The sequence below is a fragment of the Notamacropus eugenii genome, chromosome 3 (assembly GCF_028372415.1).
Source record: "Notamacropus eugenii isolate mMacEug1 chromosome 3, mMacEug1.pri_v2, whole genome shotgun sequence".
In the NCBI taxonomy this organism is placed as follows: Eukaryota; Metazoa; Chordata; class Mammalia; order Diprotodontia; family Macropodidae; genus Notamacropus; species Notamacropus eugenii.
The window spans coordinates 95,716,935-95,730,114 of record NC_092874.1 but is presented as its reverse complement, the minus strand read 5'-3'; the positions used below and the strand labels follow the sequence as shown (position 1 = coordinate 95,730,114).

General features: G+C 39.0%; 1 long non-coding RNA gene across 4 annotated transcripts in view; it reads right to left on the bottom strand.

Annotated features, from left to right (window-relative positions):
- Window positions 1–13,180, bottom strand: part of LOC140533011 (uncharacterized) — a 50,203-nt gene that overhangs the window by 34,088 nt on the left and 2,935 nt on the right. For all 4 annotated transcript variants that reach the window (XR_011976758.1, XR_011976759.1, XR_011976761.1 and 1 more), the window contains exon 3: window positions 10,818–10,880. This is a non-coding gene — a long non-coding RNA (uncharacterized lncRNA). The remainder of the gene's footprint in view (window positions 1–10,817; window positions 10,881–13,180) is intronic.

Sequence of the window (13,180 nt, the reverse complement as noted above, 5' to 3'; positions counted from 1 at the left end):
GGTGAGAGATGGGGAGAAAATTTGGAACTCAAAATTTTGTGGAAATGAATGTTGAAAGCTATGGATAAATAAACAAACAAAAGAATATTAATTAGTCACCTTTATAGAGGATTGAACACAGATTTTGTCTCTTCTTAAAGGGAACTCAAATATAATCCAGAAAGAACTTTTAGGTCTGAGGAAGTTCCAGAGACACTAGAATTATGAATTCTGACATTTCACCCCCTCTTCATGTGTAAATCTGATTCTGGCCTTGAGAGTCAAATAGAAAACATTCTTGATTGACCAGTTTTTGCCATTCATCCAACATAGAATTGAAATCTCTGAGACCCATGAGAAGTGAATGCTAAATACGATCAGAGCCCCTCGAGACTTAGCAACACAAAATCTCTGAGACATCCCAGCCCTTCTCTCTCTTCATCCCCACCCTATATCTTTTGTGAATAGGGAAGATCCAGTCCCCTCAGGAGCTGGGTCAGAAACTGCCACTGACTGACAAAATAAACTTTTCAGAGCAGTATAGTGACTGGAGCGCTGCTTCCCATTGGTCTAGATCAGCAGTCAGTTAAGTCCAAAGTGAATAAAAGTGGGCAGAGCCAAGATGGCAGAGACAAACCAGGAAATTACCTGAGCTCTCCCCACTTTCCCTTAGAAACAATTTTAAATCATGCCTCTAAGTGGATTCTTGAGTGACAGAACCCACAGAAAGGAGTGAAACAATTTTCCAGCTTAACATAACTTAGAAGAACTTAAGGAAAGGTCTGTCTCACTGGGGTAAAAGGGGAGTGCTGCCCAGCATGGATGGTGTTTTGCCAAGCCAGTGGGAGGTTGTTGGCCACAATATAGATAAGCAACTGAGTCCCTTTGGTCTTGCTCAGCAGTCCAGCAATGAGGACTCCAGCCACAGTACAGAAGGCAAATTGTGAGCCCCAGAACTCTGGTACAACAGGTGCAGCTAGGCTGGGCCACCTGCAGCAGAGTAGGTAAGCTGCAAAAACCTCAGGGTCTGGAATGGAAAGCCAGTGATGAAGCCCCTGGCCTCCTGTGCCCCAGGAAGAGAACTCAATTTTGAAAGTCACGAAATAGGTGGTAAAATGAACAAGAAGCAGAAAAGACTCCTGACCATAGAAAAATATGGAAACAGGGAAGATCAAAACACAAACTCAGAAAAGGAAAATATCAAAATGCCTACATCTGATGCCTCAAAGGAGACTAAGAATTGATCTCAAGTCCAGAAAGTCCTCTTGGAAAAGCTCAAAAAGGAAAAACCAAGTAAGAGAAGTAGAAGAAAAAAAAGTGGGAAAAGGAATGAGAGTTATTTTAAAAAGTCACTTGCTTGGAAAGGGAGGCAGAAAAAATGACTAAAGAAAATAACCCCTGCAGCAGAGCCAAGATGGCAGGGTAAAAACAGGGACATGCTTGGGCACTCCTGCAAAAACCTCTAAAAATAACTGTAAACAAATTCTATAGCAGCAGAACCCACAAAATGACAGAGTAAAACAAATTTCCAGCCCAAGACGACTTGGAAGGCTGACAAGAAGGGTCTGTTGCACCAGTGTGAGAGAGTAGCACAGTCTAGTACAAAACTTGCCAGCACAGAGCAGGTCCCCCAGCAAATCTGGAGTAGGCCTCAGGGGACGGAATCACTGGCAGCTGTGGCTGCTTCCATGCTTCCTAACCCACAAATACCAAAGACAACTTAGAAGGTCAGTAGGAAAGATCTATTGGATCTGTATGAGAGGGGAGGCTGGTCCAGGAATCAGGCCTGGGCCAGCAGAGGTGGAGGCATCAGCAGCAGCAGCAGATCTTTTGGAAGCAGCAGCTGCTTCCAGAGCACTCCATACACAGATGACAGGGTGATTGAATGACTGTTCAAAGGGGGATGACAGGGATCTCTTTGCTGACACTGAGGAATGATTCTCTTGCTTTGCATGTGCTTCAATCTGGATCTCAGACCCTAGGTGGTGGTCCTGGGGCAAGAAAGAATGCTAGCATGGGGGAGCTTGTGGTAGTGGGGAAGAGGGAACCCTTCTCACAGTTCCAAGGCTTGTGCTTGTGGTTACTCACAGACCAGAGCACAGGCCAGGAAAGGATCTCCTTTGATCATGCCACCTTGGAAGAACTGAAAATTTACAGGTCCTTAGAAGTATTTCTTTAAAAAAAACTGCATAAAACATCTGAATCTTGGGACAATATACCTTCCACACTAGATGCAGAGCCCTAACTTAACAAAGTTAAAAATTCAAGTAATTGGCTGGGGAAATGTGCAAACAGCAGAAAAAAGTCAGACTATAGAATCCAACTTTGGCAAAGTAATTTTGGCAATCTTACTTTGACAAAGAAGATTAAAACATACAACCCAAAGAATCCAACAAAGTCAAAGCTGTTATATCCAAAGCCTCCAAGAAAAACATAAATTAGTTGCAGGCCATGGAACAGCTCAAAAAGATTTGGAAAATTAAATAAGAGAAGTAGAGGAAAAATTGGAAAGAGAAATAAGAGTGGTGCAAGAAAATCATAACAAATGAGACAACAACTTACTAAAGGAAACTACCTCCCCAAAAAATACTGAAGGAAATAACATTTTGAACAATAGAGTAACACAAATGGCAAAAGAGGTACAAAAAAAACAAAGAGGAGAATGCCTTAAAAAGCAGAATTGGACAAATGGAAAAGGAGGCCCAAAAGCTCACTGAAGAAAATAATTTCTTCACAATTAGAATGGAGCAAATGGAAGCTAGTGACTCTGAAAAATCAAGAAATTATCAAATAAAACTAAAAGAATGAAAAAAAAGAAGACAATGTGAAATATCTCGTTGGAAAAAAAAACTGACTTGGAAAATAGATCCAGATGAGATAATTTAGAAATTATTGAACTACCTGAAAGCCATGACAAAAAAAAAAAAAAAGAGCTAGACATCATCTTTCAAGAAATTATCAAAGAAAACTGCTCTGATATTCTAGAACCAGACAGTAAAATAGAAATTGAAAGAATCCACTAATCACCTCCTGAAAGACATCTGAAAAGGAAAACTCCTAGCCAAATTCCAGAGTTCCCATGTCAAGGAGAAAATATTACAAGTAGCCAGAAAGAACGAATTCAAGTACAGTGGAAACACAATCAGTATAACCCAAGATTTAACAGCATCTATTAAAGCCAAAAATCACCTCCCCAGCAACACTGAATATAATCCTTCAGGGGCAAAAATGGACATGCAATGAAATAGAGGATTTTCAAGCATTCTTTTTAAATTAAATTTATTTGTTTTCAGCTTTCAACATTCACTTCCACAAAATTTGAATTTCAAATTTTCTCCCTATCTCTTCCCTTCCCCCAACCCTGGACAAAATACATTCTGATTACCCCTTCCTCCAATCTGCCTTTCCTTCTATCATCCTCTCCTCTTATCTCCTTCTCTTCTATTTTCCTGTAGGACAAAAAATGTATCCCTTTGCCTATGTATTTTATTTCCAAATTGCATGTAATAACATTTTTTTAAATATTCACTTTTAAAGCTTTGAGTTCCACATTCTCTCTCTTCCCCCCTCCCCATGCACCCTCAATGAGAAGGCAAGTAATTTAATATAGGTTATACCTGTGTAGTCATGCAAAACACTTCCATAACAACAATGTTGTGAAAGACTATATTTCCATCTGTCCATCTCCCTTGTACAAGTCAGGGAGAAAAGTATGGCAAAGAAAATGACACCTTAGAATACATGATGGAAAACCCTGCTCAAGTATTGATAATTTATTACTCTTTCTTCTTTTCCTTTGAATCTTCTTATCATGTCCCTTATTTCTTTTTTTAATTTATTTCTTTATTTTTAGTTTTTAACATTCACTTCCACAAGACTTGGAGTTCCCAATTTTCTCCCCCTCTCTCCCCTCCACCTACCCCAAGACAGTATGCATTCTGATTATCCCTTCTCCCAATAAGCCCTCCCTTCTGTCTCCTTTTTTATCATTGCCTATATATCTTATTTCCCAGTTGCATGCAAAAACAGTTTTTAACATTCGTTTTTAAAACTTTGAGTTCCAACTACTCTTCCTTCTTCCCTCCTCACTCGTCCCCGCTGAGAAGGCAAACAATTCAATATAGCTTACACATGTTTAGTTATGCAAAACAGTTCCATAACAGTCATATTGTGAAGGACTATATTTCCCTCCATTCTATCTTGCAGTTCATTTGTTCTGTTCTCTCTTTTGACCCTATCCCTCTTCAAAAGCGTTTACTTCTAATTACCTCCTCCTCCCATTTCTCCTCCCTTCTATCATCTCCACCAAAACCTCATTTATCTCCTTGCTCCCTACTTCCTTGTAGTGCAAGATAGATTTTTCATACCAAATTGAGCATGCATATTATTCCCTCCTTAAGTCAAATGTGATAAGGTTCACTCTTTCCCTCTCACCTTCCTCTTCTTCCCCTCCATTGAAAAACCTTTTTCTTGCCTCTTTTATGTCAGATAATTAGCCCCATTCTAGGTCTCCCCTTTTCCTCCAAATATATTCCTCCATCATCCCATAATTTTATTTTTTCAGATATCATCCATACCTATTCAACTTATCCTGTGCCCTCTCTCTCTATATATATAATTCCTTTAACTACCCTAATATTGAGAAAAGTCTCAAGAGTTACAATTATGATCCTTCTGTGTAAGAATGTAAACAGTTCAACCTTTGAAAGTCCCTTATGACTTTTCTTTCCTGTTTTCCTTTTCATGCTTCTCTTGATTCTTGTGCTTGAAAGTCAAATTTTTTATTCAACGCTGGTCATTTCAACAAGAATGCTTAAAAGTCCTCTATTTCATTGAATTACCACTTTTTCCCCTGAAGTATTACAATTAATTTTTCTGGGTAGGTGATTCTTCGTTTTAATCCTAGTTCCCTTGACCTCTGGAATATCATATTCCAAACCTTTCAGTCCCTTAATGAAGAAGTTGTTAGATCCTGTGTTATCCTGATTGTGTTTCCACAATATTTGAATTGTTTCTTTCTGGCTGCTTGCAATATTTTCTCCTTGACCTGGGAGCTCTGAAACTTGGCTACAGTGTTCCTAGGAATTTTCCCTTTGGGATCTCTTTCAGGAGTCAATTGGTGGATTCTTTCAATATCTATTCACCCTCTGGTTCTAGAATATCGAGGAAGTTTTCCTTGTTAATTTCTTGAGAGATGATGTCTAGGCTCCTTTTTTATCACTGTTTCAAGTAGTCCAATAATTTTTAAATTGTCTCTCCTGGATCGATTTTCCAGTTCAGTTGTTTTTTCAATGAGTTATTTCACATTGTCTGCCATTTTTTCATTCCATTGGTATTGTTTTACAATTTCTTGTTTTTCATAAACTCATTAGCTTCCATCTGCTCCATTCTAATCTTTAAGGAATTCTTTCCTTCAGTGAGCTTTTGGACTTCCTTTTCTATCTGGTCAGTTCTGCTTTTTAAGTCATTCTTCTCCTCATTGACTTTTTGGATCTCTTTTGCCATTTAGGTTTGTCTATTTAATAAAGTGTTATTTTCCGTAGCATTTTTTGAACCTCTTTTAGCAAGCAATTGACTCATTTCTCATAATTTTCTTGCATCACTTTCATTTCTCTTTCCAATTTTTGCTCTACTTCTCTTACTTGATTTTCAAAGCCTTCTTGAGCTCTTCCATAGCCTGAGACCAATTCGAATTTTTCTTGGAGGCTTTAGATAGAGGATCTTTCACTTTGTTATCTTCTATTTGTATATTATGGTCTTCCTTGTCAAGAAAATAAGATTCTGTAGTCTATTTTTTTTCTGGTTTTTCCTCATTTTCCCAGACATTTATTTCACTTTTGAGCTCTTTGTCAAGGTAGTTCTCTGCTTTCAGTGTTGGTGGGGGGTCTACTGTCAGTCATTCTATCTCCATACAACCTTTGGTCCTAGAAATCCAGAAGCAGCTGCTGCCACTGCCTTTGCCCCTGTTGTGGCTTCTACAGGCTCCTCAGCCTGTCTGACACAGGTCCCACGGTTTTTTACCACTTAACTTCTAATTTGTTCTCAGTGTTTTGGGGTCATGAAGTCTGGAAATCAACGCAAGTGCCCAAGATTCAGTCCCCCCCGAGGCCTGCTCAGGTCCCATCTGTGCTGGGTTGGTCTACAGTACTGAGTGCCCCTCCCAAACTGTCATGATAGACTCTCCCCATTGACCTCCCAGGCTATCTTGGGGTGGAGATTTGCCCACTCTGTGGGTTCTGTAGCTTGAGAATTTGTTTAGAGTCATTTTTTACAGGTATTTGACTGGATTTGTGTGGAGAACTGCAGTAAGTCCATGCTTTTACTCCACCATCTGGACCCATGTCCCTTATTTCAAAATTCAAGTTTGTTTTGCTTATGATTATTCTCTTATCTATTCTTTCCACCCTCTAAAATTCCTCTCTACCCCTCCTGTGTCCCCTAACTTTTTTTATTATTTCTGTATGGAGATGTGCATGTATAAAATTGTATTCAATTTTCCTCTAAATCATAGATGTCAAATACACATCCTATGGAGCCTGAACCAGATTAAAATGTAATTAGGAAATACTTAATAAAAATAAATAAAAAGACAGAGATGACATTGCATTTTAAAATTGTCAATATGTGGTCCAAAGGGATTTTTATGTCTAGAACACTGATGTCCATTTTTATTCAAGTTTGATACCACCACTCTAAATGACTCAGGTGAAAGTAAGGTATGTGGTATGTTCATTTTCCACACTACTATTTCCATGGCTACAATCTCTTCGTATTATGCACTTCTATTATACAACAGTGATTTCTCTCTCTTTTTCCTTTCTTGCATACTATAATTTCCCATTCATCCTATGATTAATATAAATCAAATAAAATGAGTCATAAACCCTCTGTCACTTTAACCTTTTTTCTTTGACCTTTAAAGTTATTAGGGTTCTGAGAAGATATTTGCTTTTTAAGTTTTTATCATTATGCAAATGACTCAAACCCAAATATTTCCTTTCAATTAAACGCAATGTGTATCTTTTTACATTTCTATGGTACATGCATTTTCATTTTTAAGCTTTTCTATTCTGCATCTTTTGTTTCATTTCCTCTAGGCATGCCTATAATCCCTGTTTTCAGGTCATTTTTTCCTCTTAGACTTTACCTGGACTTGTTGTGGGGGCACTATCTTCTTCAGGGTTTACCTTCTGGGTGACTCTCAAATCAAATTGTTTCCTCGTGGTGTTCAGAGTTATCCTTGGTTTGCTCCTTGGGAAAATGTCTGTGTTTGTGTTAAATTCTACAACTGAATGGTGTGAATGGATGCTACTTAGTCCTTAGTATAATGTCCCAGATTAAACCCCTCATTCAAGGGACTATAGAACTACTTTGGTACTAAGCTCTACCTAGTACCTTCCTCCTGCCTCAAGGCTTTGGGACTCTCCTTGTTGTAGATTCTGCCTGGGGTTGATTCTCTCTGTTGCTGAGTTTGAGGAGTACTCTAATGTTGGGATCCCAGAACAAACTTCAGGGATTCTTTGAGTTGGATTTGTCTAGGATCTTTCTTCTGCAGTTTAGCTTTGACCACTGATAACCTATTAGACTGCCTGTAATGATCTAAATCTGGCTCTCTCTCTGTTAAGCTAGGGTTGGGTTCAGGAACTGTTGAAGCTAGTGAGACCTCAGATTCTGTTTTGCTTGAACTAGGAGTGCAGTCCTGAACTTCCCCCATAGACTGGAAAGGCTTGAAGCTGCTGTTGCTTGTACTAGGGTTAGGCATTGAGACAATCTTCAGAAAGACTCCAGTGCTGTTTGGCTTGGATAGGGAGTTCTCAGAATGCCCCAAAGATGTTCTCCTGCCCCCAAGGCCTAGGGAGAAGGTTCAGACTTGGCTAGGCTTAGGCCCTGAGGAGCTCAGTCATGGAGAGTTAGAATTGCTAAGAAGGCTTCAGCATCACTTTGTGCTCTACCATTGACCTGCCCATCTTGTCTATCCCATGATCACTGTCACACTCCTCGGGTCAGTCTCTACATTGCTTAATGGAGTGGTGCATCTCTAATTCCGGATGAAGTTTTTGTAGAGGAACAGGGTCTTCTTACAATCTTAGACTACCAATCTTTTAGCACATCCTCACATCTCAGAGCAGTGCATCTCCATTTCTGATCATACATATTCCCTGAGCAATATCCCTCCTGTGTTTATGTTTTATAGGCCATTATCAGAAACATGGCAATGCATCTTTCATTGCCTTTTAGTCACCTACATTTTTCTCCTGAGATTGTGGTGTTCCAATGTTTATAACCATGTACCATCACTAGAAAAATAGTTAGGTTGAAAAGTTGGGCCTTGGCATAATTGAGGAGCTTGGAACAATCAACATTTCCCAAATTCAATCAATCCTGTTTTTTTCTTAGTTAGTTCCTGACCTAACTCATCTTTTCATCTGTGTTGCCTCTCCAAAATGTATGTACCGATCTACTAACTAAATGGATTTTCCATAAAATTGTAAAATATAATCTGAGCAAGAGACATTTTTCATCAATTTAGTTTTCCCTGTATAAATTGCTAGGCTGATTTCTTTTGAATATGATGGGTCTAACTGATGAGGTCCTATAATATTCTGGGGTTTGACACAATCAGTACAGTGTTACCTACAAACAGTGGCATCTGAATTAGCTCATCCTATATATGGAAGCGACATTCTATTTGGATATTTTACAAGATATCCTCTATGCCAGTGACAGAGTATGTATCTCTTTGTTTAAAGACTTGATTGATATTAATTAGAAAGTCACTGAAAAGTGCTATGTCTGTATTTGTCAAGGAATATCTTAAGAGAAATGCATAATTCTTTCTTGAAGGAGAAACTCTAAGCTTGCACTTTGTTCTACTGATCCAATTTTTTTTGTCATCAATGGACAATAATCATGGTTGAATCTTGTGTTCTCTGACCTTTTCAATTAATTGTGTGGCCCAATAGATGTGAGGTGTTATAAATAATAGACAGCAAGGAGATCAAATCAGTCAACACTTAAAGAATTAATGCAGCCTATTCACTAGAAGGCAAATACTAAAGCTGAAGCTCAAATACTTTGGCCACATAATGAGAAGATGGGACTCATTGGAAAAGACACTGATGTAGGGAAAGATTGAAGGCAAAAGAAGAAAGGTGGCAGAGGATAAGATGGATAGAGAGTGTTACGAAAACAATGAAAATGAACTTGCGTAGACTTCAAGAGATAGTGGAGGATAGAAAGGTCTGCCATTCTATCATCCATGGGGTCACAAAGAGTCTAACTTGACTGAACGACTGAAAAACAGCAACAAAAAAAAACCTGCCTATTTCCTCCTCATATTTTCCTTGATGTTGCCTTCAATATCCATGTAGAGCATTCTGATAAAATTTGTATAAGGCTGAGAAAGTAGGAATTATGCATTTCTATTTGGGGGGGATATTAATGTCATCTGTGATTTTTAATATGATTGTCATAGTATTCTCCTTGAGATACCTCTTAAAGTGACCTTTCTATTTTTTTCAAAATTGTGCTGCCTCCAGCAAGGATTTCCTCAGTGAATGCTTGATCTGGTTCACTTGCTACTCCCAACTTCATCTTCCTTGGTGCCATTTCTACTTTGTATAGCACATAGAGGATGCACGTATTAAGAATCCAAATGTTATGTTTCTTTTGTTACTGATGAGAAAAAGTGGATCATTATCAAAAACCACAGCAGATTTGTTCCATTTTTTATGTCTGTTTTCTGCTCTCCTGCTAGTTTTATTCATGAATGTTTGTGGAATTGTTTTTACTTGTTTATATCTTATGTGATAGACACTTGTTGCAAGTACTCCTTGTGGCATTTGCTTTCATAACAAGACTAACTCTATGTCAACTTCTTTGCTTTTCTCTCCAAGGGGAACGTCTGAGCCACTACTCTGTTTCATGCACTTTTCTTTTGTTTCCTGGTTTACTTTCCTTGAGAATGTCAATACTGACAGGAAAATGTTATCTGAATCTGGAAATAAGGGGTCAAAGCCAACAGGGGCCAAACTTGGAAGGAGGAATAGTGGCTTCAGCTAATAGCTAACATTTGTATAGAGCTTTAAGTCAACAAATCATTTTACATGAATTATTTCATTGGGTCTTTGCAACAGTCCTATGAGTTAGGTGATATTATTATCCCAGTTTTACACATGAGGAAATTAAGACCCAAAGAAGTTGAATAACTTCCTCAGGCCCCAAAAGTAGTTAGTTTCTGAGGCAAAATTAGAACTCAGGTCCTTCTGACTCCAAGTCCAGTGCTCTGTCGATCCACTTTATTACTTTGTTTCACCTGAAGAATGAGCTTGAAACAGTGTCATTTTATGGCAACAGTATGTCCCCGCCAACCCTGCATGATATTTTCCTTGCCATCTCTGCTCAGTTGAAGATCTGTGTAGTCTTATATAAATGGATAGATTGGCTTACTGTTCTTGATGAGGGATATTATATGCCCAGGAAAGGCTTATCTTCCTCCCATGGTAGCCTGTGGATGTTGTTCCAAATCATAGCCTCAACTCTGCCACGCTGCCATGCCCTAAGCACAAAATAGGGACTTTACCTAATTTTCTACATTCTTAGGCTGAACTTCCTCATGGTCCTGGGGCATAGCTCACTTTGGGTGCCTCATCCTGAGAGATGGATGACTGAATTCTGGTCTCTCCACTGGTGTCCAGCAATCTCCATTTTCCCCAGCATTCTTGGTTTCTGACATTTTTGCCCTCCCTCAATCCCATCATCTACAGCTCATTCCCAGTTCCTCAAACTCTGTTATGACCTCCAACTCTCCTTGACTTTTCACCCATATTCATACTTACCGTAGTAATTCCTGAGAAGCCACCAGTTATAAAGAAGTGTCTCTTTGTTTTCTTGGGCTTGTTCTGTAGGAATGGAGAATGGAGGTAGAGGTTAGGCACATGTTATAATGGATAGGTATTATGAGGCCCGGGTATGAGTCACAAGGAAGCTTAACAATAACTTTCATATATTTTCCCACTGGTTATCAGACTCAATACCAAAAATGAAGGAGTGAATCCTTATCCCCCAAACACCTCTCAGAATGCCTGGAATACAGTAGACAATCAATCAAAGTTTATTCAATTGAATTAACTCCTTGAGGGCAGAGACTTATTATTTTTGTCTTAGTCCTGCAACACTTTGCACATTTCCTGCAATATGGTGAGCACTTAAAATAGCATAGATGTTTTATTGATAGATTGATTATACACATATTCTTTTGTCTCCTTCTTTCTCTTCCCATCTCTTTCTGTCTCCCTTCTTCCCTCCCTCCCTTTTTCTCTGTCTCTTTCTCTCTGCTCTCTCTCCCTCTCATTTCTCTCTCCCTATACTTCTCCTTCTCCCTCTCCTTTTCTTTCTGTGTTTCTCTGTCTTTTCTATCTTCTCTTTCTCCTTCCATCCCTCCCCCTCCCTTCTCTCTTTATATGTGCACACATATGAGAAGCATTGTAGATAGTCACTATGCTAAAGGGGTTACCAACACTGTTGACAGGGTCATTGGTACTTCCACCCCTTATCTTTTGGGCACTTCCTGTACCCCATATTTAACATGAAATAAAATGAATTCTAGTGTTTACTGTGAATATGCACTTAAGAAAGAAAAGCAATGTACCAATAAGCACTTATTAAATACTTATTATATATCAGACATATTAGAATGTGTATATTCAAACATATGCACACGGGAATGTAGAAACACTCACATATGTACACAAAGACGCACATGCATGCCTACATGTATATAAACACATACACATATATGCCTATTAGGACTCATACAATAAATACATAGTAGAAAGAAGGTAATTTAGAAGGGATGGCACTTTACAATGAAGGAATCAAGTAAGGAAGAGCAAAAAGGGAACAACTTTCTGGAGGAGGTGTCACTGAACCTGAGTCTTAAAGGAAACCAAGGATTCTAAGAGTCAGAATTTGGAACAGCCAGTGTAAAGGCATTGATCATGAAAGATGGAGTATCTTGTGCAAACAGCAAGTAGGTTAGAGTGGCTAGACTGTAGAATGCAGGGAGGAAAGTAGAATGTAAAAAGACTAGAAAGATAGAAAGGGACCATGTTGCAAAGAGCTTTAAAAGTCAAAGGATTTTGTATTTGGTCTTAGAGGCAAGAAGGAGCCATAGGAATTTATTGAGTAGGGAGATGATGTTTCCAGACATACATCTTAGGAAAATCACTTTGGCAGCTATGTGGAAGTTGGATCAAAGTGAGGAAAGACCTGAGGGAGGGAAACCAATCTGAAGGTTATTGCGTTCAGTTAATGGGTGATGAGAGCTTGAACTGGTACATGGGTGAGGAACCTGTGGCCTTGAGACCATGTGTGAACTTCTAGGTCCTTTGGTTCAACCTTTTGACTGAGTCCAAGTTTTACAGAACAAATACTTTGAAAGGTTGTACCGAAGGACCTAGAAGGACACACGTGGCCTCAAGGCCTGCAGATGCCCCACTCCTGACCTAAGATGATAATTGTATGATGGGAGGGAGAGTTATTCAAGACCTGTTGTAGAGAGACAAATGATAAGATTTGGCAACTGTTCACACATTGGAGTGTTTGGGGAGAGGATTTGAGGATAATGACAAGGTTTTAAACTAGGGTATTGCCCTTGGCAATAATAGAGGAGTTCAGAAAAGGGGAGAGTTGGGGGAAGGGGGGAAGATAAGTTCTGTTTTGTACATTTTGAGTTTGAGAGACCTAGCAGATTTCTAGCTCCAAGTGTCCAACAGGCAATGGGTGAGGTGGGAAGGACCTTAGGAGAGACAAGAGTTGGAGAAATAGATTTAGGAATCTTTAGCCTAGAGAGGGCAATCATGCCTACTGGTAAAGTGAGAGAGTATAGAAAGAAAAGAATAAAGGCACCCTGGGAGAGAATCTTAGGAAGAATACCCACAGTTAGTGTTTAGGGAATAGATGAAGATTCAATGAAGGAGATAGAAGAGAGGTCAGACAGATAAAAGGAAAAGAGAGAATGAGAGAGAGAGAGAGAGAGTCACCAAAACTCAGATAAGAAAGAGTACCTACATGAAGAAGGTGGTCAGCAGTATCAAGCGTTTCAGAGAGGTCAAGAAGACCAAGCACCGAGAAGAGGTCATTAGATTAAACAATCAAGAAATCACTGGTAAATTAGGAGAGAAAAGAAATCAGAAGTCAG